This window comes from Struthio camelus, chromosome 10, assembly GCF_040807025.1.
Source record: "Struthio camelus isolate bStrCam1 chromosome 10, bStrCam1.hap1, whole genome shotgun sequence".
Taxonomy (NCBI): Eukaryota; Metazoa; Chordata; class Aves; order Struthioniformes; family Struthionidae; genus Struthio; species Struthio camelus.
In genome coordinates, this window is record NC_090951.1 from 20822044 (window position 1) to 20845755 (window position 23712).

Here is a 23712-nt window from a genome sequence, read left to right on the forward strand (position 1 = left end):
AGGCCACCCCAAACCTTTGTGTGACCAGTTACTGCTGAACACCTGCAGCCCTCACTGATGGCAGCCGGCCTGGCTATCACTATTACAGATGAGTCATGTTGGGCAGCATTTTACACCTACTTTGCATAGACACAAATGGTAACTCAAGTTGCAAGACTGTGAAGATCAAGTCTTCTCGTGTCTTCAGATCTCTGGATTACTTTCTATCTATGCAGGAATCCATGTCTGAGGGTCTATCCACAGCAGGAAAAAAGTGTGCTCTTGCCATATTAACTCCTAGAGAGAGAATGCTGTCTGTAAAGGTAATTCTTGCTAGCAGATGAAAGTGCCAGCAGGCCACCTTGCCTTATGTAAGATTTAACTTTGTGCTGGTCAGCTCCTGGGAAGAACACATCCTTTCTCCAGGGGAAGACAAGGCCAAAGATGGAGATTTCAAAAACAAAAGATGGAGATTTCGCTTAATATTAAAGGGTCTGCTCTGTACCCCTCAGTGTAAGATGAGCCATTGAGTATAGGATACACGATGGTGACCGGATATTTAAGAAATGATACAGTGCTTTCTCTCTCATTTAACATTACTTTTGTGGTATGTAAGTTTAAGCTCATCTTCCTTAGAACACATCTTTTTAAAAAAGAAACATTCCCTTGCAGTGGTATTGAAAGCACAAGACTTAATGTATCCAACCCTTGTGAATCTGCTGGGTGTAGGGGAACAAGGTGGAGCCTACCACCTTCAATCAAAGATTAGCTGCTGTAATCAAAGAGATGTGAACAGCTTGCATTCTCTGCTTTTGATTTCCACAAAGCCTGTTTGTTTTACTTAAGGCTAGCTTACTACGCCCCTGTTACCATGGAATTGCTAGGGAGCTAAGCCACACCTTTATGAACACACTTAGCACGTTTCCTGCACAGTGCAGCCTTAAAAGCAGCATCTCCTATACTCAGAAGGAGTAACTAGATGTAAAAGGGCATGAACAGCTAAATCTTAAGATGTTGGCTGTCTGGCAAAGTCTGTGCGTGTCACCTGTCTTGACACTTGTTGTGCTCTTGTTAAGTAGCTCACTCAAGAGTTTTCGGCCAGTGTTTGTCGTGAGGTGTATTTTTCAAAGGCAACTGATGCATGGGAAACTGATAATATGTTTCCTAGCCTTTCATCGGTTTGAATCCAGCTCTTCCACTGCTGGCTGTTTAGTAACTAGAAGAAAATGAATTGGTGGGCTCCTCCGAAATCCCTCTGGGCTGATACACGCTCTGTAGTAGAGTAAACGGTAGGCTGACTGCCAGTTTCAGCAGACTGGATGAGGGTTCTTTATACGTAAACAACCCTCCTTCTCTCAGTGCTGTATTTCTGAGGCAGCACGGTTCAATTGCTAGATTGCTTGCATCCTCTTCTTTCTGGTTCATCTGTAATTTAAATTATTAACTCAAAATATTTATCAGTCCCGTCTGATGTTTAGTATTTATACAAATTTCAGGAATTCCTGGGCTTTTTGCATAGTACGCTAAAAAAACGAACATAACTTTTAAACATACATGTTCAGTACTATAAAAATTGAAGCACAGGACTCACTACTGAGACTTAAGCCGTATAAAAACGCCTAAAGCACACTAAATTTTCATGTTAGAAAGCCATTCCTACAGGTAAATCATTTTAGTAGTTTCAGAGATTCCCACTTCACCCTTCCCTCTGGATCAGGATATAAAATCCTATTTCGCTTGCCTGCCACCACATACTGCAGTAATGCAAATGGGCTAGGAGTAGAGTGTGTGTGAAAGCAAAGAAAAAATTAATGTCATATAAATGACTTGGACTTCAAGTTATCTCTAAGTGTTTCTTAGGGGTTTTGTGACATATTACAGTAGCTTCGAAGGCTTGGGTGGATAGTAAAGATGATTACTAAGACAGCTACTAGCACAGCAGTAAGATGGAGTAGGCGTGAGAAATTGTATTCTGTGGGAACTTAGTCAGCGTCCTCCAGCTCATGGGCATGACATTATTTTGTAATCACAACAGTTAAAAAAAAAAAGCAGAAAATCATCAGCATTTTTATGCAGGTTTTCCTCAGGATTTCTTTAAACAGCAAAATGTTTACAAGCTGACATTTATGGGAAATTATTTAATAACTGAGAATCAGTTTGTTAATTTAAGAGCATTGTTACTCTTGCAACGCTGAGAACGAACCCTGTGTGATCCATTATGATAATATAGTCTCAAGTGTAATGGGGAAGGATTCATACTTTTCAAGAGTTACAGCCTGGTTGCACAGGCATAAAAGCTGTAGAGGCAGATTCTCTGGATGCGTCTTTGACACTTCAAAGCAGCAACAGCAATCTCCATAATGGATAGTCACAATATACTATTGAGGAGAAGTATTGTGAGCATATATATACTGGAATAAAACTAGTAGGTGTAAAATAGCAGCTTGTATCATTCATTTACACAGTCTATCTGCAGTAGCAACCAAAGCCCCAGTATGCAAACAGCCTGGGCAGTTGGGGTGGAGGAATGTATTCCACAGCTCTGCAAGTTTTCAAATGAAGCAATACCCTTTTACCGGGATTGGCTGCCTATTCCAAGATCAGGCTCAAAGAGATTTACAGAACCACTATTTATACACACCCAGAGTCATCAAGCAAATTCCTCATTGTTGTACAGACAATATGCTGCATAAGACTAGGAGAAGAGTTTTTTCCCTCTGTGGCAGAAGAGAAAAAAAATCCCATTCTTGGAAGAATCCCATAGCAATGGTAATACGTAGATGAAACAGGTAGGATTATAGAGTCTCAGCTGAAAGAAATTCATACAATCAGTAAAAAAAATTATTCAACCTCTTTTCAGGAAAAGGGATGATAAGCCAACAGTTCTGCAAGTCGGACCCACAGACCCACAATTTCTAATTCTTGAGCAACAAACATTCACTGTCAAGAGCTGCTATTTAATATAACATCTGGCTTTCAGTTTTCATTTCTCTTTCGTAATACACTTGAGGTAAGAGGACAAAAAAGTTTGTCACCTTTCAACAGCGAACTTTACTTGACATTGGGCTTGACGGTTTGTGGAATGGATGAGGAGTACTGAGGCAAGGGATGTGGAATGGAACACTTTCAAACTCAGAAAGCCTCACCTGGTGCCTTCACTTTCAGAGCGATACAAAACTTCAGCAGATGTCATGAAAGTGTAGTATGGAGGTGAAATATTGCAGTTTATTTGACTCAGTGTCCTCGAGGGAGACAGAAAAACAATAATTTTAAGAACGTGGTCTATGCATGGAGGAAAAATGGAGCACAGGGATTTACTTTTTTCATTTCTTTATCTCTTTAGAAGATAAAGACGTATATGCAAAACTGATTTAAATCGTGTCTGAACCACTGCAAAGGCTTCAACATCAAATTTAAAGACTCAAAATATGATAGAACACTGAACTGCTGTTATTATTTAGATCAGAATATACGCTATTTCAACCAAAATAACGTTAACGTATTTGGATACCAAGCTCACCAAAATATATGACTGTATATCTACATGTATGTATATCTACATGAACATAACATCGAGTCTTAATTATCGAGTCTTAATCATTTTCACTCCTCACCTTTGTGCTTCCTCAGAGTTTTCCAGTTTGGGTCTGAAACAGACACTTATCTGTCTTGTTGTTAGCATTTCTGGCTTCCTACTATATTCACGTCACTTGTATTTTTCTTCACTTCCTCTCAAGTATCCGAAAACGCAGGATACAAGCTAAGTGTATAGATTAAATGTTTGTAAAGACCACAAGTTTCCCACAGCAGCAGAGCAAATCAGATTACTAGTATAAATTGAATACTCATTATTTAATGCTGTTCAGGACATATAGTCATTACTGTCTGTGCCCTTCCCCAGTGAAGGGAAACGATGCTTCAACACAAGCTTTCTTAATAGGGTGAAATTCACACCTGCTGTCATGCTATTATGCATTTAATATATTTACATTGGATTTGAGTTTGAGTTTGACTCTCTTACCAGCAGTAGCTAGGACCCTCTTTCAGAACAACCGCCTAAGAAAAGAAACTTCTTCCATATAAAGTGCTTCTTTATGATACATCTCTTCTTCCCCTCCCACCAATGTCCCCACATTTAAGCAGCTTCACTCTTAAGCGTGAAGTGTAAGTCCCATGCGTAAGTCCCATGCAAACAACTGCTCCTTATCCAGCCCTTGAAGAATTGCTTTCCTTCAAGAATAGGCTATTGTCATGTACTCTATATAGGGCTGCACCTTAACATCTAATAAAATGAAGCTGGTGTCAGTACAGCAAGGAACAGTCCAGAAATGCCTAAGTCTCAAAGAGAATTTTTTACATGTCTTGTTATGGCCTAAAAAGTACTATGTAGAATGGATATATCATCTCTCATCATCTTTCTTTCTCTCCCTCTCGTTTCTCCTCCCTCTGTGTGCGTACATGCCCACCACACTGCCACAGTTGCAGTCAACACTGTGCCTGAGTCTGATATCCTTGATACAACAAAAGGGGAGACTGGAAGAACATTCTCTACGAAGATTCAGAAACTCAAGATTTCTGCTTCTGTTCTTCTTACAACAGCCTAAAATTATATTTTTTGCATGATTCAAAAGTCATCTGCTTGACAAGGTCTTTAGAAGGGGATGAGGATATGCTTCCCTTAATTAGGAAAGTATAAAATAACTCCCTGTATATCAAGTCAAATGCAATGGCAGGATTAGTCCAAAGCTGGATTGTGACTGAACTTTTCCCAGGCCATGCAAAGATCCCAGATACATGATTTAACCCACATTCCTGCAAAAGATCTTCTATTTCTTACCATTTGCCCAGTTTTTCAAGACGTTTCAGTGTGACATGGCAGATGTCAGCTGTGAAGGCAGCATTCTGCACAGAGCTAGCTTGTTAGCACTGGAGTGCAACGGTTGCTTCCTGCTGAGCAGACTTAATAGAAGTTGGTAGACCAACTTCTACAGACGCCAGTAAGCCTTGTGAAAAAAATCATTTAATAGTCCTGAATAGTACATGGGTGAATTGCTATTGAAATTTAAAGAAGGGAAGGAAGAGCTTTATTTCCATTATTTATATATACATCAGCTGCATTACAGTTCCTGGACTGTAGCTCTAGATTCTTGCTATCGCTCTGGACAGAGATTGCATTGACAGTGTCATGCTTGCTGCTTACTCTTCCTTTTCACTGTTGGGATGCATTTTTCTTCTGCCATGGTAAGATATGCAATGAATGCATGTTTTAGAGTTACTTACCCTCATTTTCATTTTGAAACTTCCAAAACTTTGTGTCCTGTGCCCATTACTATAGGGTAAAATTATATTAAGGGAAATAGAGCTGTCGTTTAATCACTGCAAGACTACAAACTGGCTTAGGCAGGCAGTGACATATGCTATAAAAAGCTGAAATTAGTGTGGGAGGCCTTTAAGTAGACATAATACCATGTTGTACTTGTGTCTGGCCATGAACATATGATCCTGTTATAAGAAATGCACTGGAAGATGGTAGTGGTACTGTTAGTCTCTTCAAATCAAATAGTAGGTGCTATCAACTGAACTAATACCTCATCACAGATTTTCTTCTCTGGTTTCACATTCAAATAGTAATCCATATTAATTTGTGGACTGTCAGTGAATCAGAACCCTATATGAAATAGTAGAAGGATGTAACATGAAACCGCATCTAGACTGTTTCTACAGTTGGTCCATTGTGCTGATCAAAGATCATTCAGATTTGCAATACCAGCCTCAAATGACTAATTCGACAGTGAAGAGATTGTTGCTTTTTGCTTTTCTGCTTTATAAAACATTATAGAAGAAATCTCTACTCAGCAGTTGCACAATGTCTCTTGCTTTCTGTTTGTCTTTGCGTACTTCAACTTAATTCTAGTAATTCTCCTTAATGTCTTGGGAAGACGACAGCCAAACTTCACCCAATGATTACACCTTTTCACCCAGGTCTGTACGTCCTCTGAATCGATATGAATTTTCTACCCTGAAGAAGTGTATCAAAACAGGTACATGTATCTAAAAAATATAGGAGGCATGTTCAAACAGTAGTAAGTCTTACACTTCATATGCACTACAAAGAAAACCACAGGATAATAGATGTGCAATTTTAAATATATAAAATATGTATGCTTATTTACATATAATAATGATATATGGGAATCAGATACAAGACTTTCATAATACAAAGGTGACAGACAGAAACCCTGAAGAGTCCACAGAGGTATTCAAGGCAATTTTTTCCCTTTTCTCTCCTTCGCTTTTTCAATAGGTATTTTTGTTTATAGCCTATCCAAAATTAGGTAACCTTTGAAAGTGTTTTTAAGCAGTAAATGCTCAATACACCTAAGGCAAGAGGACAGATATACCGCTATTGCAGTTGCATTGCTGTATAGTTTGTCTCAAAGAGGCATGAGGTGGGAAAAGAAAAGGGATATTTCAACTTGTTAGAGAAAATCTGAACCTTTTATGTTTTGAGTTGTGGCTGTGGGAAACTAAGAGAAAAATTTAGAGTTCATAAAAACATTCAGGAGTATAAATGTTTGCTAGCAGAAACAATACATCTCATATAGAAGTTTACTTGCTCAGTTTAACTTTCATCATTAATATGTTAATAACCTTTCCAGCTGACTCATACAGCATCTTCTATGTGAACACCGCTCTACTAATGTAGATCAGGGTAGTCAAGCTATGATCCAGAAGCTGAATACAATCCACAACTTCATTCAGTTCTCCTGTGGTGCACAGCCACATCATTTTTCATATTTTGTGTGAATTGTTACCACTTAACACAGATGTATGTACTAATAGTTGGCTGCCAAAAGCATTTAAAAGATCTATGCAGCCTCAGAGTACGGAACAGGCTTCCAAACCTGCTAGGGATAAAGTTTGTTTTGCAAACACTTTTGCTAGCTGAAAACATTACTACATCCTATTCGCTTTCCAGAGTTTTTATGGCAAAAAGTAAAGCCTTCTCGGGTCTGCTGTCAGCGTACGACAGGTACATGCTACCTAATTTCCTTCAAAGTCATCTGGTTTAGTTTAAACAGTCAATAAGGGTGTTTTATGACAATTGGGATTATTTTGCCTGCAGAGGGCTAGGGAGCATTCACAGGATCCCTTCTGTTGGCGGAACTGCTCAGTAGTAATCTCCAGATGATAGGAAGTAAAAAAACAGGTTATGGGTGACGGCATATTCAATAGTCTCAGCAGCACTGCAAAGAGAATGCTGGACTAGAGCTTAAGAAAAACTGCTAAGATCACAGTGAACTGATGCATTGCTCTGCCGCTTTTTATTTTACGCGGCATGGTAAGAGTACTGGCAGTGTAGCTGAGGGTACTTCTATGTCTGTATATTTTGTTCCACTTCATGATATTACAAAGGGATACTGTTAACTTCTTTCTAAAACTGAGAACATATCTAAACCTGAAACTTCAATGGTTTGAATAGGTACCGGAGAAGAGGTTCATATGAACATCTGTGAATTTGAATTATTGAATTCCGAAGTTAGAAAAATCTGAAAATCTGCTCACAAAACCTTTAATCTGAGATATGCCTCTTCAAGTAAAACTTTTTTGAATAGAATTTTTGAAATTAAATACTATGGCTAAGCCAGTTTGACAGCTTGCCACTGCCAAAAGTGGGAGGTCCTTCTCCCTTCCCCACTCTTCTCTTTCCCAGCTTCATGTATACCATCTCCCTTTGTACCCACTCTGGTTCTGGTCAGACTCTAGCTGAGCCAATGAAACCTGTTAATTCACCGAAAAATACTTTTTTTGTTGTACTTTCTTTTTTTTTTATTTTGAGTTACCAGGTTGACTTTGTTCTCCACAGAGCCAATACTGCCAGAGCCTGCCTATAGAGAGCGGCATACCATCAGCAGCGGGAGTAAAGAATCTCCCCCTTTCAGCAAACCATAAGACTGCTCAAGCCATGATGCACCAACTGGCTCATTACTTCCCCAGTACAAAAAGCTGATTTTGTGTTTGTACGCAGGAATATAAAATAGTTTTGGTAAATAATTTCCTGGGAATGCTCAGAAGCCTCAGGGCCCCCAGTCTATCCTTTTGCTAACTTAAGTTGCACTTTCACAACCTTTTTCTCTTTTGGAGGGAGGTGGGGGTTGGAAATGCTGTTTTAAGTATGGGCTGCGTTAGCCTGAACTGCTGCCAAAAAGAATATCATGAAGTTATTCCCCATACGGTCCTTCAAATGAACATAACATTAGCACAAGAGGTGTAATAAGGAGCAGACTTTCTTAAGATTTCATACCTAAAATATGTTCTAATGTACATGTCCAATACAGACCATGCTCCCATACTGGTCTAAAGATAGATCGGTTATTTACTTCACGGATGCATGTACAGGAGACATAGCACTAACGTGAGATTAAGCAAGAGGCAGTGAACTCTTTATTAGCTAATGGGCTATGCACTCATTGCTACTTAGCATGATTTTATTTTGAAATATTTATAACAACTATTTTAGCCTCAGTGTAGTCTTTCAAATTACTTTTGGAATTCTACATTTTCAAATCTACGAAGAACAGAACAGCACTATTCTTAAACTTTTTATACCCGCAAAGTATTAGAGATATACTGATCTTGCATGAGAAAGCCGGCGTCTGTTTCCCAGAATATCAAAAAACCTGATGACATGAAGGACAGATCTTTTCAACATATCATATGCATGATTATGTGTTTGAGTGTCCTCTTTAGGTACTTCTGACCAGACGGATTTATAGCAGTGTGCATAGATAAACTCTTTCAAACAACTGCTTTAAGTATAATTTTAGTCAGCTACAAAGTGACTCGGGTTTTCAAGGGACTCCTGACAATGTGACAGCTGGAATAGTCATTTTAGAAACATCCTGTCCCTATTTGTTAACTAGTTTTGCTCATGAATAAATACCGCGCAGCCAGCTTTTTTCCTCCCCATCCCACCTTTTAATAACAAAAGCAGCCTCAGGCCATCAACCTTTCCCCATCACCCGCTAATCTCCAGGAAACAGCTTCTTTCTCAATTGTTGTTGCTTAACTAATGCAACATTTAACACTCCACATGAATCAGCACTGTGCTGCTAGTAAACTTCGGCCTTCCATGTTCCTTCAGCTTCATGGTACTAAAAATTTACTGATGGGAATTTCAGGTTTCAGATGACCTCTATTTTGGGAGGTCTAATTCCTGCTCTTCCTCTAAATTTGTCTCCAGATTCTGGTAAATGCAAGTCATTTCTACCATGTAGTTCGTTCTGGGTATCAGAACTGATGACATCTACATAATTCTCTTTTGTCTTAGCTGGAAGAGTCCCAGACAGTATTTCTGAAATTCAGGGATTCAGGCTTTAGTACAGCACCTACAATGCTTCCCCATATGACTTCTATCAAGCATCAAGGTACTACAGTGATAAGGTGTTCTGTCAGTAGAACCACTGAAGAGACAGCAGTTCCAGTGAACCGACAACAGCTTCTCTTTCTCATAGGAGCTTAACAAGAAACGCCAGTAGATGACAGAAACAGGAAGAGGACAAAAGGATCAAGGGATTTGCTAGGAACCCTTTCCTCAACAGTCTTGTTTTTTTTTTTCCAAACAGCTATTCAAAAGGCATGGCTGAGGATGAAATCTCTCGTTCTTTGCTTTTCTGGAGTTTAACTTGTTCCCATGCGTACCTTTTTCTTTGTACTTATTTAATCAGGAGAATGGCCTACACCTAACAGAAATAGCATTATTCAGCAAGATCTTGTCTTCAACTGTTAATGCCTATAACCAGCAATATAAATGACCAAGAAATCAGAAAAGGAAATTTCCCCCTTTTTTGCATCTGCTCTTGTAACTTCTCACTGGAAATCCAGACTGTCCCAACCAAGATGAATGTATCGGCTCTCAAGCAACAACCCTAGCAATGTTTTCTTCAGCTGTACACAGGACCTCACCTACCCCGCTGGGGGCAGTGAGGCCATGGGCTGTGTTTCTTGAGCAGCCTGTAGTGGATCACCACTGGAGCAACCCTCGGCTACATCTGCATGTGCTGCAGCTACAGCATACGACTGCTCATACCGTGCACAGCGCTGCCCAGGATGCTCTGAATCACATGCTGATCTATGAACAAGGATGAAGAAAGACAACAAAAACATGCACAGAAGAAGCATCAATAGTCACAAATTATTTGATTTATCCCAGGTGCATAGTGTGAGAGGAGGAAAAGATAATTTCTGCCAGTAATATTTATCCTGGGCCTTATGTATTCATTCTTCAAAGATGCTACAAATTCTGCATACTAAATAGACGCAAGATTTCCAAGATTTCTCACATTTGAATGCAGAAATCGTCTAGGAGTTCCTCTTTCATTCACAACGACAAAATGTACAATTTGTGACTCTATAACATCACTCTTGCAAATATAACAATTATTCACAGGAAACTTAGTGCACTATGGAAGTCCTTTTTGCTGACAAAAAAGTGTCACAGAAACGCAGCTGCCAGCAAGGCAGATTTGTGAGTATATACAGTGAGATTGTAATCAGGGAATGGCAAAGAAGTAATATGGGCTTTGGGAGTGCAAGAAGTAATACGGTTAACAGCTACGGCACTAACAATTTTTTGCAAAAACAAACTCTCACTTTGTGCTAGCAAGTGAGATTGGAAATGTAGAATAGTGCATAAGAGAGAAAACTCTCTCTGCAGGAAAGCCAGCAGGCAGGGGGAAAAACCTGAAAACTGGGACCCCCTCGGTCAAAATAGCTGGTGGACCGAAGGCCAAATCTATCCTGTGAAACAACTCCATAAAGACTCAGACCATTCTTACTTGCACAGGGAGGTGCACAGCTGTACTGAACATGTCGCAGAATGCAGCGCATGCCGTGCTACCTACTTAGGCTCATGGACTCATGCTAGAGGAGGAGCTTGCCATCACATGGCTAGAGAAAACAGCAGCCCAGAGAAATGCCCTGAAATTGGCATCTGCCTAGAATATCAAAAAACTTGGGAGAGCCCTTCTTCAGCCATCTCCAGTTCAACACAGAATTTCTTTTGCCATTGAAAAATCTTCACTAAAAAACAACAATCAAAATAAAACTTCCTATTAGTGAAAGAGTCCTGCTTAGGATAATAACATCTTTTTTATTCATGAAAACAGTATTCACTGGGCAGCAGCAATGTGAGCTACCCTCCAGCTCTCCACTGATTTAGTTCAGCTTGCAAAGGCAGGCAGAATATTCTGTTTCTGTGCACAGATAACTGATGTCCACTGCAACTCTGCTGTGCAAGAGATTGACTAATGGGTATGCTGACAGTGTCATAGAAGTTACAGACAGGTCAAAAATGTCAAGCTCGTCAGGAGTGTACTAATCAGAAATGCTCAGATGCAACACCCCTGGCCATTAAGAGCTTTTCCCACTGACTGCAGGCATATCAAAGGAGTGAAAACAAGATTGAAAGGACACAGAACACCTGGAAAATGCTGTGCTATTCATGGCACACAGCATTAGGATTCAGGGACACTGAAAGCCTTCCTCACCAACATTATATCACAGGGTTTCCCCACTACGTGCTTAGGTTTTAGCACAGTGAGAGAAAAGCTCCACACAAATCCAGAGGCAAAGCCTGAGCTCAGACTGGCTCTACCTTCATGTGGGAGCCAAAGCTGACCATCAGACAAAATTGATCAGTGATCTGTGGTAAAATTCCCTGAATTTTACAGAGCACATTTCACAGAATCGTTTAGGTTGGAAGGGACCTCTGGAGATCATCTAGTCCATTTCACGATCTTTTTTGCTGTCCAAGGACTGTGAATCACAATAGCTTTGTAACACAACTACTGACATGTCCCATTAGCAGGCAAGCCCTAGGGTAGAGGCAGAGAAGACTGAGCTGTCTGGATTTGATTAATTTATTATCTCCTCCCCCTGTAGCCAGATAGTTCACAAGTCAAAACGTGTTCATACTCACTTTCAGTTTTGGAGGGTCAGTCTAATGCAAGTTAAGGTTTCTACCTATTAGCTGCTCTTTATTAGGTTTTATAATGTGAGTATTGCCTTCCAATGCGAGTATTTCTGTTACGCTGTCGTATTTGGAATAGTGCACACATAACACGTGAAATGATGTCATATTAGCCTCTACTCACATGCTGCTATCTGTTCATAATAGCATACTCTCACCTTTCCATTGCTTTAATTTATATAGTCCAGCTGCAGAGGAAGTTTTACAGAGCAATTACAAGGCACCCACTGTTTACACAACCTGCCTATGCCTCACTGAAACGCAGTCACCCCTGAAGTACAAGTCAGGTGCCTGAAGGGCGGGAACCAGTAGCACAGACATCTTAGGACAGAAAGCGGAGAACACCTTGTCTAATTGAAATTAGAGGGGAGAATTTAGGTAGGAAATGTAATTATCATACTGGAATTTGGCCACGACACCTGGATTGCCATTCTTCTTTAAAGTGAATCAGAGATTTTTTGATGACTGCAGGCAAGAAGCATCTTTGTTTCGCCTTTTTTCAAAAAGCTGGCACTTTCATCAGCAGACTAGTCAGAAAGGCTTTTTTTCTGGAAAAATAAAATTTACATGAAAATGGAAAAGTTCAGTTTTTTACATTAAAATATGAATGGGAAAAATAAGCGTATGTAATTTTATCAAAGCTGTTGGCCAAAAATCCAGAAGCCTTCTATTGTTTATTTTTATTTTGCTTTTATGTAAAACCGTAAGTACAGTTCTAAAGGGTTAGTCTTCAGTTTTTCTAACGTGTAGTTAAGAAAGTCCTACAAAAATGTTTGAGTAAAAAACTAATTTTCATTAATTTTTTTTAACAAGCTTATAAGAGTCTTTGATTATCCTTAACACAGGTCAACCCTTAAACCTGGTTCACAGAGAAAGGAGCCACTGACTGACTTCCCAGCCTCCCCTCCCTGCAACATCTGGACAGCTCCTGACAGTTCCCCTTCCATTTATCAAATTGCTTCATGACTGAAAACTGCTTCAACACCAACCACTGAAACTTTTTGCTGTCCAGAAAGCTACTAGTGTATAAATAGATGATGTGGATAATTACGGTAACAGCTAAGTCAATGACAAAAATGTAGGAAAATGCATTTTTATACATCTTCAGCTGCTCCTCCGTTGCCTTATGCTACCTTGGGCAGATACTGATCTGGGAAAATAATGGTTAACATGGTAAAGCTAGTGCAAAGTGTATCGGGATCAACTTCCATGTCTGTTTTTTACCAGACTTTCTAGATAGGAGGAAATGAATGGAGTACTATAAACTTTAGGCTTTAAGGAAGAAAAAGCATCAAGGGGTAGTTCAATGTTAGTCAAAGCCATAGGCAGCCAAGACTGCCATTGTGCTGTTCCTCCCTGCAGTCCTAGCCATTCGTTCCTGTCCCTTCCAACGGGCCAGCACCGTTGCCAGTCACGTTATATAAAAGCCAGCAGGCTCAAAATGAAGCTTCTCCTGTGGCTGGGTCATTTGTTTCCCTCTCCTACATAAGCTCTCTAAGATCTACTAAAACTCATACCTTTCCTCGATAAGGTTCCCTGCATTTGCATATAATACGACTGTCTGTTTTAATTAAATTTTTAGGAATTTAAATTTGAGAGCTATATTTGTCTGGCAAATACAGTTCAGATTTGCCAGTTGGTTCAGATATGGTTAAGAGGTACAGAGAGACCAACAGATACGCACAGACTATGTCCATGTTAAGTGTCACTTTGGAAACTAGGCTAAAGAAGGGTTCTGTACTATGTAACAATAAAATGAATGTCTTTGAGCCACCGTAACAGGTTCACATGAGGCCATGTTCAACCAACCAAACCCACTAAATTTTTTGCAGCTCACGGTCAAGTGTTAAGATACTCAGTTTTGTCAAACTACAAGTGATAGCCTTCTCATATGAATTTATATACACAGAGTCTGGGAAATCAGGCGTCTGCTGGCAGTTAGCCTGGATAATCCCACAGAAGTTTTCTGTAGGTAGAGATGCGGAAGAACCTAACCTCTGGCAGCTGTGAGGCTACCAACCAGCTGCCTGAGACATGATTTTAACAAGCTACTGTCCAGCAGTATTCTGAACCTGTGCAATACCTCAATTGATTTAAAAAGGGATCCATTATCCTTTATCCGTTTCTATTGCAGTTTTGGAAGAAATGACCACTCAACTATCTTTAAGTTAGTATATTTAAACCCCCTATTAAATATATTGGGACCTGCATACTAATTAATGTGTGTATGCAGAACTGATGTTAAATTAGCAGAAGGCAACTGACCGGTCAGAGGGATGCGTGAGCTTGGGAGGCCGATGAAAATACTGTCCCCAGCTATTTACCTACTTTCTGCTGCATAGACGTTCATGGGCCTGTGCCTCAGCCCTGGAACTACTACAGTTCATGCTGAGCCATCAGTTTCAGACTGCCTTAAAACACCTTGCCATATATAAACTACAATGCAGGAACTGCTCTGAGAGCAGCTTTGCAGTTCTGACTAACAAAGAACCTAAGCTCGACGAGCATCCTGCCCCTATAGCTTTTCCTAGAACTTCAGCACAGCTGCTTGTGAAGCAGTAGCTGAACTACTGCAATTGAGAATCCAACACACCTATGACAAATATCACAGATTTTGGTGTTCTTTAACATGCTACGCTGTAAAATATGCAGAAATTCAGCAACTGCTGCATGAACGGCCGCAGCATCCCTGTAGAGCAGCAAGGTGGACAGTATGGGTGTGAACCACTGCAGCCATCCTAAAGCAAAGTGTCCCTGCTCATGAGTCAGAGCCCTCAGACATCCTCACAGCACAGGCAGTAGCAGATACACAGAGCTGGTGATCTCATCAGCCAGGCCAAGGTAAGCTGGATCAGGTCATCAGGCCAACTCCTGAGGCAAAGCTAAGAACAGAACCTAGTTGTTTTCTTCTCATTTTATGTCCATATACACTAGTTCCATGTGTAAAGACTAGGGATCATGACAGTGACAAAGAAAAGCTGCATTAAAGTATCTAGTTAATAATTCCTCTGGCAGCCTGAAACTTTAAACTTTCAAAAGCCCTAACCACTTGGTTCATTCTTTTTAGGATTCTGACTAAAATTTTTTTCAGTTGATTCTCTTAATTTTCATCCTAAATAGACATAAAAGGAAGAGTCAGCTTCACTGCTAGCCTGGCTAAAATTACTGTTGAAGCAAGCTCTTCCCAGCAGCAATCACTCACTGCAACAGACATGTTTTTACTTACAACTGAAGATCCACCAACCCTGCCCCAAGGGGAAAATAGCTACCCCACCTGTCAGCATGCAAGTATGTTTGGTATGTTCAATCACATTCACTGGAAGGCGCAAGATCTCACTAACAAACAGATGAAGGTTTCTCATTACATTGAGACACTAACATGTTCAAGAGATCAAAACAGGAGGCCAAATAGATATTCTGAAACTGGGAAATTAAATTTGCAAGATATTACACTTCTATGAAAGAAACAAGAAACCCCTAAGAAAACTTTTGTGACCTTCTGAAACCCAAATTGCAGCCTAAGGCTGTTAACTCTCCCTCATCCAAAAGCAAAATGCATTCTATTAACATAAGCCTGATGTTTTTAGATCTTTTCATAATGTTCTGAGATAATTTCTCATGAATCCAGAACCATTTAATCATATGAAATGCATTATTTGTGCTAAGCTATAGTTCTTGATAACCCAGGCTGGTAGTCTGCAAAACTCTCACAAGCCACAAAGTGCTAGGAGAGTCTGCCATACAACATCTGGGAAACCAAAGATATGAAAACGTGGGATGCAAATGGCATCATGGAAGAAAACTGTTAAATGACCCTTTCGACAGAGAGGTGTAATGAAGGTTTTGTTCTTATTTGGGCAATACAAGAGTTTACCCACTTGAAATTGCATTGTCTGGAACATCAACAGCTTGTGTCTTTTTTTATTTAGTAATGTTAAATTTGCCATTTTTTAAATTTGCCTTTTAGGTCTCAGTAATACTACATGGGGTCTCCATTCTCCATTTTTCTCCACTAAGATGATGGAGTACAGCAATGGGGTAAAACAATGCATGCTGTGCCTGCAACTGTTAACGTTTCTCGTGTTATAGTATAATAATAGTCTCTCCCAGCTATGGCAAAGTTTGGTCAATGTATACACGTAACCTTCACCCCTGGAAGAACACCAGGCACCTTAGCTTTGTCATACATTTCTCATGAATCTAAATCATTTGAAATGCTATTATTTGTCCAGGACAACTAAATAAGAGAGTTAGTCTAAAAGATGTAAAATTGCAGGCTGTGTATATGGAAATAAAACAGAGCCTGTAACAGTCCAAGTCAGATTTAATTTCCATATCCTTTAAGCTCCATCTCTCTGCTGATGCTGAAAATCAAGGGGCCCGTTCAGACAGAGATGTTTTGCAGTGAGAACACTTAAGTGCAAGAATATGTACCAAAAATCTTTGGAGACGTGAACCGGATTGTAATCTGCTTCTATTTTAAGATCGACTGGCAAATTTCCAATTAGAGAAACTTTCTCACTAGTGATGATTTGTTCTTATGCCTCTTACCTTTCAAACCGGTGAACTGTTATTTGTGACGAAAATTAAACACCTGCCTGAACTTGTGAGTGGAGCAGATACAATTTTGAAGGTCACTGAAAGGAAATAACATGTAAGAACTATCCCCAAAAATGTGTACTGTCTATTTGCAATTACACCAAGAAAAGAGACAGAATATATCTGGAAGAACACCAGGCAAGCAGTACCCCAGTTCTGCTTCTTTTACTAGAATTGCCTTACTAATCTTCTTGATGTCAATTCTCCAGTCACATTTACGACTGACCACTCTTGAAGCGTTTGCTGCTCTCTAGTGGCTTCCATATATCCATAGAAACAATAAGGCACATTTCTACTTTGAAACAAATCTGAAAATGAAAACTTATTTTTCAATGGCTTGAAGAAAGGGACTGTCTTGATACGTTGCATTTGTACAATGCCTTACAGCTCATTGTGCTCTCCACTCAGAGAATGAGAAAAAAAAAAGAAAATATTCAGTCATCTAAAAACCCAACTGACTGAAATAGCTTACCAATTATTCCCATAAAGAATAATGATTCTCATCATTCCCATAAAGAATGTGATTCACAGTCATTTGCCATAAGCAACAGTAAACTCAGTGAGTCTTCTCTGAGGCAGAAAAGACAGCAGTAGCTCCTTAGTTTTGAAGAGCGCATTTGCCTGAAGCTCTGATTCCAACATTCTTCTCTATAGCAAACCCTAAGGAGTTCTCTGCCATTGTTCTGGGGTTCAGTACAATGGTTCGTACAACTATTTGTGGGACTGCATAATGAAACACACTAAGGAACTGATCTGAATTAAAAATAACTCTGAGAAAATAGGTTATTTTTAATACAGATCATTTCCCTGATCTGCTTTACAGTATGGGCCCACAAACAGTCGTGCTACTGACACTAAGGACCAGGCACGAGGCTAGAGGTGCAAAGTCAGGAAACTGTAAACCATCTTTGCTACTGAGAGAAAAACTCTGCATCCATGGTCCAAATTCCTTATTTCTGAAGCACTTCTGCGGACTGACTGCGCACAATCGTCTCTTCTTTTGGCAATAACTAGACTGCTACTAGAACAAAAGAGACCATGTGCAAAACAAATATGTACACTAGCCATTTATATATTACCTTTTAATTAAGTCTTTCCAAGATGCTGTTAAGACCGGTCAGTGGTTCTGCTGACAATTTCCTTTTTTGCTCCTACCTTATCTTTGCATTTAAAGGCCTTAATCAGGTTGGTCCTCCACAAAGGTTTTCACCTGTCACCCCAATATTTCCAGTCAGATGCCAGCTTTCACTGCTTGTTTATTTGTGCCAATAGCTGCCTTTCACACTTTCTCTTAAACCTAGAAAACCCTGCCCAAATTAATTAGTATTCAATTTAGAATCCTCCCTTGAGACATACTTTTACTTTGATGCTTACAATATGCTTTCAGTTTCAGCCAACAGTGGGTATGAAGATGGCAGGCAGGGTATTTTGATACTATAAACATTTTATTTCCAGCTCCAGGCGGTCTGCTAACTAGGCAAATAACTAGACTCATTGCTCTGTGTTCCTTCGTATTTTCTCCATTAAATTAGTTTGCTGCAGCTATTGCAATACACCAAATGAGCTCTCTGTACACTATATTAGTAACATGAGACAGAAAGCTGCCTATTACTGTACCTCTTTTGTTTGATACTGTGGTTGTACTAAGTAATGTCCTTACGTCAGGAGCAAAGTTGCCTAATTTACATTTCTACTCATGGTAGCTCTGTGCACAAGTCACTATTGTCTTTTTTTTTAAATCTACACTGATTTTTAATTACATACAGAAGGAAACTTGCTCTCGCTTTAAAACTGTCAGTGTAATATAATAAATTTTACTTTTATCTCACTGTCTTACTTCAGAAATGGAGCTGAGGTACCCAAGCCAGCTTTCTTACATCAGTCCTCACTGCATATCCCGAGAGAAAACTTCAGTTATCTGTTAAACAGGAAAGGAAATGTTAATAGGTCAATTCTATGAGATCAGCTAAGCTTCATCGCTAATCTAATCCCATATTACCTTGTTTAGGAAAGAAAAAAGAAGATAAAGTAATCACCCGTCCCTGAGTTTTAGAAGTGGAAATTGAGTTTGTTCCTAGCTTCTGATGTATCTTCTTGTGTATACATATACACCACACCCTGAAAAAGGGCTGCACCTCATCCTGTGAACACATGCCATCTTTGCATGTTTTCAGAGGAGTCTATTGACCTGCTCAGTGTAACATGTTAACAAATTAAAACACTTTTAAACATCAATAGATCAAAACAGTTCTTTTGGCACTACCATGTTAATGATTAACAACAGAAGCATTACCTACATATGCATAGGCCCAGAAAACAGGATAGTTCTTTATGGTTTGTTATGTCAATAATCCCTTGATAAATAGGTCATTGGGAGATGCTTTGGAATCCCTGTCTCACTATGTCAGAGATGTACAACAGATTTGAAAATATACAAGGAAAACCTTTTCCAAAAGCATTTATGTTATAGTCTAGTCAGCTACCTGGGGAGAGCCACAGTTTTCAGTTAACAAACTTTATTATTGCAGTAGTAACTCCGGATTTCAACACAGTGTCAAGGGTGATTCACAGCTGGTCACAAAGCAGACTCATTTTTCAGTAGTCTTCTCAATTTCTGCATTATGTCATGCTTTTATGGGGACAAGAGGCAAGAAAATAGACACGTAAAATACCGAGCAGTAGAATTAATAAGCTCTGTTTCACAGTGTAGCCTCTATTTTCAAATATTATGTGAACCTGCTTTCATTTGCAAGTGTAAGTCCTGCCATCAGAAAAGGAAAATTTATGGGAAAGTTTTACAAGACACAAGCTTAAAAGGACTCATATTAGTGCCTCACTGATACAATAACTTAAACTGACCTTTTTTATCCCTCTTCCAATATTTTATATTGTGAGCTTCCTTCTTTTATCACTGATACGGTAACGGTGCTGTAAAACAGCTGATAGTGGGAAGTTGAATGACTTAAAGGATGTGGCATGGAAACAAGGGAGAGAGAGAACCAGAGGATAGATGTGGGAGAAAAAAGTTAAAACAGCAATACATATGTTATAGCTGACAGAACAGATGTGCAAAGAGAACATGCAGTACACTGAAAGTATCTGCAGAGTAGCATGATGTCCATGAGAAAGATAATCTAATGCGAAAGGAGCTGACATAGAATGAGAAAACCTTGATCCCATTTCCAAATTACCTATTGTTGCCCTAAGAAATCCTAAAGAGGTCACTTAATCTTCTATGCTCTTTGCCTACAAAATCAGAAAGAATACTTATGCAATAGGCCAGCTGTGAATATAAAAACCTATAATCTATAGATAGATATATATAGATCTATATATTATAGGTTATATCTATAGATATAATATCTATAGATATAATATAGATATAATTTATAATAGATCTAAAGTAATCTTTAGATCTATTAAGTTCCATGCACTGAAAATGAGATTCACACAATTGCTTCCAAACATACATTCTCGCACAGTCAGGCCTGTGTACATGTGCTATGCAATGCTGCAGCTTCCCTTTTCTTCCCTCATCTCACTGGAACGTAGACTCCTCAGTTACAGTCCTGGCCTGAAACCTTTCCTACAATATCTGAATTGAGGCATCTGTGCTACATGACCTGTGGCATGAAGACATGCCTCTGTTCATTTGAGGGGGTCTCACATTGACAGAAAAGCGCTGAGAGGTCTGAGCTCCAGGATCTGATGCTACAGAGCTGGAGGAAACCCCTGGTAGATGGAAGCATCTTCTGAACCAACTATTTGATTAGACTGGTAACACTGGGAAAAGCTCAGATTGCTGACTCATCCTTTTTGACTGGGGCTACACAAATGAATGAACAAGTATGGCTTGTTAAAAAGTTTTGTCTCTTACTTTTCCTGAGGCTTTTTCCCATTTGCTAGTGATGTCTTGCTCTGTTACAACTTCCTGCATTTTTTGCTGGAAAAACAAGACCGAAAGAGAAATAAAAAAAATTATTGAAAGAAAAATGCAAGTCAAACATCTTATACAGAAAGTAAGCAAAAGTAGTGAACAATATTGTCAAACAGCAAACAGTATTCATAACAGAAAACATAAACAGATGAAGCCAAAACAACTGCAGAAGAAAGCAAACACTTAGCAATTACATAGCTAGCAGAAGGGTAATAATAAGAACAAAAGAGATATTGTTAATGCAAATGATGGAGTAGGAAGAATTATAAACAAAGTCACGCACTGGAAAAACATCAAGATAAGTGATTGAGCGAATGAGTTGAATACCAAACAAAAAAACACACCAAAACCTGGAAATGTAAACAGAGAGAGTACTGAGAGGAGAAAATGTCACCTGAAAGATGAGAGAGATGTCACACAGAAAAGATTAACAATGGAACACAAAAAGATTAACGATGTCCAGAGGCTGACAGGTGGCTGAAGCCAAATTAATGGCTCTTCGAGGGGGGGACATCCAGTCCTGTTCCACCTTCCCAACTTCTTTTACTTCTTTCTCCCACACCTTTCTTGCGTTGCTTCTGGGGCTTATCTGATCTCAAGGTCAGGCAATTAAACTCACTAACCTGGCAAAAATATTCAACTCTGGGAGGTGGGCAGGGGTAATTATCTGCTGTTTTATCAGGCTGGAAAGGCTTGCCATGCAGTCAAATGAGTTCCAGAGGTGGCTCAAGGTAAGCAGTGGGATCACACGGCCAACAGCACAGAGATGGTTAAAGAAGAAGGGGATGGGGGAGAAGAGAGAAACCCCTTTTGGCAGCATCAAGCTGTTAATTTAGCTTATGACATCTCCTGAAGCCATAGAGAGCCAGTCTTCTAACTTAACCATCTAAGTTAAATACCTTAAGTTAGAGGGTAAGAACTGTGCCACTGCCATAATTTATACAAATAGAAGAGAGGCTACTAGATTTCTTCTGCACTTTGCAAACTGTTATCTTCAGATTCTCATGCCTTTTGTATTCATGTTAGTCAAATTATCCCCTAAAAAGTTTGACTGAAGTAAAATTAGTAATGTCTTCAACTCTCAACTCTCCATTTCTACTGTGTTCCATAGCACTCCTTTTATATTATAGCATCTTAAGTACTATACTTTTTCAGGAGGAAGCTAGCATTAGATTTGCACACCTATGACTTCTATTGCAAATCTCATTAAGCTTTTGGGTTTTATTTTTAGCCCTAAACCCTTAAATTATGCAAACAGATTAGAATCTCCATTTCAAATGTTAATTTCTCAACAGTGTCCATCATTTTCTTGTTTATAGAGGCTTTGTTTATGTATAAAAATCTTCCCTCTTCCTATGTAGACTACTTTATTTCTTGATACACCTTCATCAGGGAAGTCTTTTTATGTGTATTCAGACTAAACATAGCCTAATTTAACTCTTAATTATTTCTGTTTCCCCTGTCCCGGTTGCTTGTGCCTATGAAATGAAGTTTGAGCAAAAGGTGAAACAAGGATTCCACTGCCTATAGGTAGAGATGCACAAACAAGCTACTACAGGGTAAGCTTGGGTGCGAACACACAGCACATCACATGCTCTGCAGAAACCGTCTATAACTTGCTCTTTCTCTAAAGTTTATTATGTGTAATTATTACACAAAGCTGACTTTATGACACTGTTAGCCAACAGTAGCTTGTGTAAAATATACAGAAATTCAGACAAATCAGAATTCAGATGTCCCTTGTACACTCAGACTCTCTTTCTGGGATTTACAACTTTTAAATATTCTTCGAGAGTAGATGCACCTTTGAAGAAAAAAAAAAACTTCACGTGGTAAACCTTTGAATATTTCTGATTTTTAATTGTTCCTTCAAAAAATTGTCCTCTCTTAGTCTCAAAACCAATTTTTTTCCTAGGGAAAGGAGTCGTCTTCTACATTTCTCTTGATTGTCAACATCTTTCTAGCAACAAGGTAGTCAAAATTGGTCCTTGACACAACATGTCATATTTCAAATACATATGCACGTGACAATAGACTACATAGGTGAAAAAAACCTTTTGGATGGCAAAAATAACATCCGGCAGAGTAAATCCATCTTAGGAACATTCTTCCAAAAAAAAAAAAATCCTTGGAATCCGTTTTCTGTTTAAGAATAGAAGAGATCTATTCTTCCGGAACAATCTTAGACTGTTATACACTGGTTCCTCTGAAAATCTAAACATTCAGCACATACCTAGTTTTAAGCTTGGGAGTGGTCATATTAAAGTCAGTGAGAGTAAATAATGTACACAGCAGTTATGCAGGAACAAAGTCCTTGCACAATTAGGGATTTTCCTTGTTTTGTAACATACACATTTGATAGACAAATGACTACATTAAAAAAAACTAATTTATCCTGTGGAAACAAAGCGTGACACTACCTATGTACTCTATCTATGACAGTGTATGTGTATGTGTATATGTATGTGTGTGTATACACACACGCACAGAAACTGTTAATGTACAGTGACTGGCTCCTTGTACTTACTGAGCAAAAAGTGAAATGATGATTCATCAGCTCATTAAATCTTTGCTAAATATGTATGATCTTCACTGTATGCTAGTGAATAAATGAATAAGGTAGTTTATAAGGGTAAGAAATGCCAGCAGCAATGAGACAGGTGTGCTACATAAAGCTGAAAGCAAAGGGAGAAAGCTGTATATCACTTGCAGTACCCGCCCCGTTCAACACACAGGGCGAAACGGTGAAAGACGGAGAGCTGTGAAGGCATGAATATGTCAGCGAAACTAGTTTCCCATGGATTTTTTTTTTTCTTCTAAATGTAATAATTCATATTAGGAAGTCCAACTCAGAGGCAGTGTCTAAACTCCTGAATAAAGTTGTCCATGATAAATACTGACATTGTGGACTAAGTTCAGAAGGAAGTCCATTTACAGTGGAATGTATAAGAGATGCAGCTGGCCTTCACCTTCCTTGGTTTCTCTGAAGTTGCTCCAAATTGAACTCATCCACAAAAATCTGACCTGCACTACCTTGCTCACTACCTCTAAATGGTAAATACATAACTGACCTGACATATATTTGGAGTGCTGATGCTAACACAACAAATCATGATACAGGATACCAGATAATATTCTTTCAGAAAGAACACAATATCAGGGATAA

The 23712-nt window shown here is 39.1% G+C and overlaps 1 protein-coding gene across 4 annotated transcripts in view; it reads right to left on the bottom strand.

Moving 5' to 3' along the window:
- The window catches only part of ESRP2 (epithelial splicing regulatory protein 2), a 203438-nt gene that overhangs the window by 55513 nt on the left and 124213 nt on the right, over positions 1-23712 (bottom strand). For 3 of the 4 annotated variants that reach the window (XR_011143348.1, XR_011143351.1, XM_068956449.1), the window contains 2 exons: positions 20487-20552; positions 18447-18527 (listed from right to left, as the gene is read on the bottom strand). The exons of the other annotated variant lie outside the window; for it this stretch is intronic. The gene's annotated coding sequence lies outside the window, so the exon portion shown is untranslated. The remainder of the gene's footprint in view (positions 1-18446; positions 18528-20486; positions 20553-23712) is intronic. 4 annotated transcript variants of the gene reach the window in all.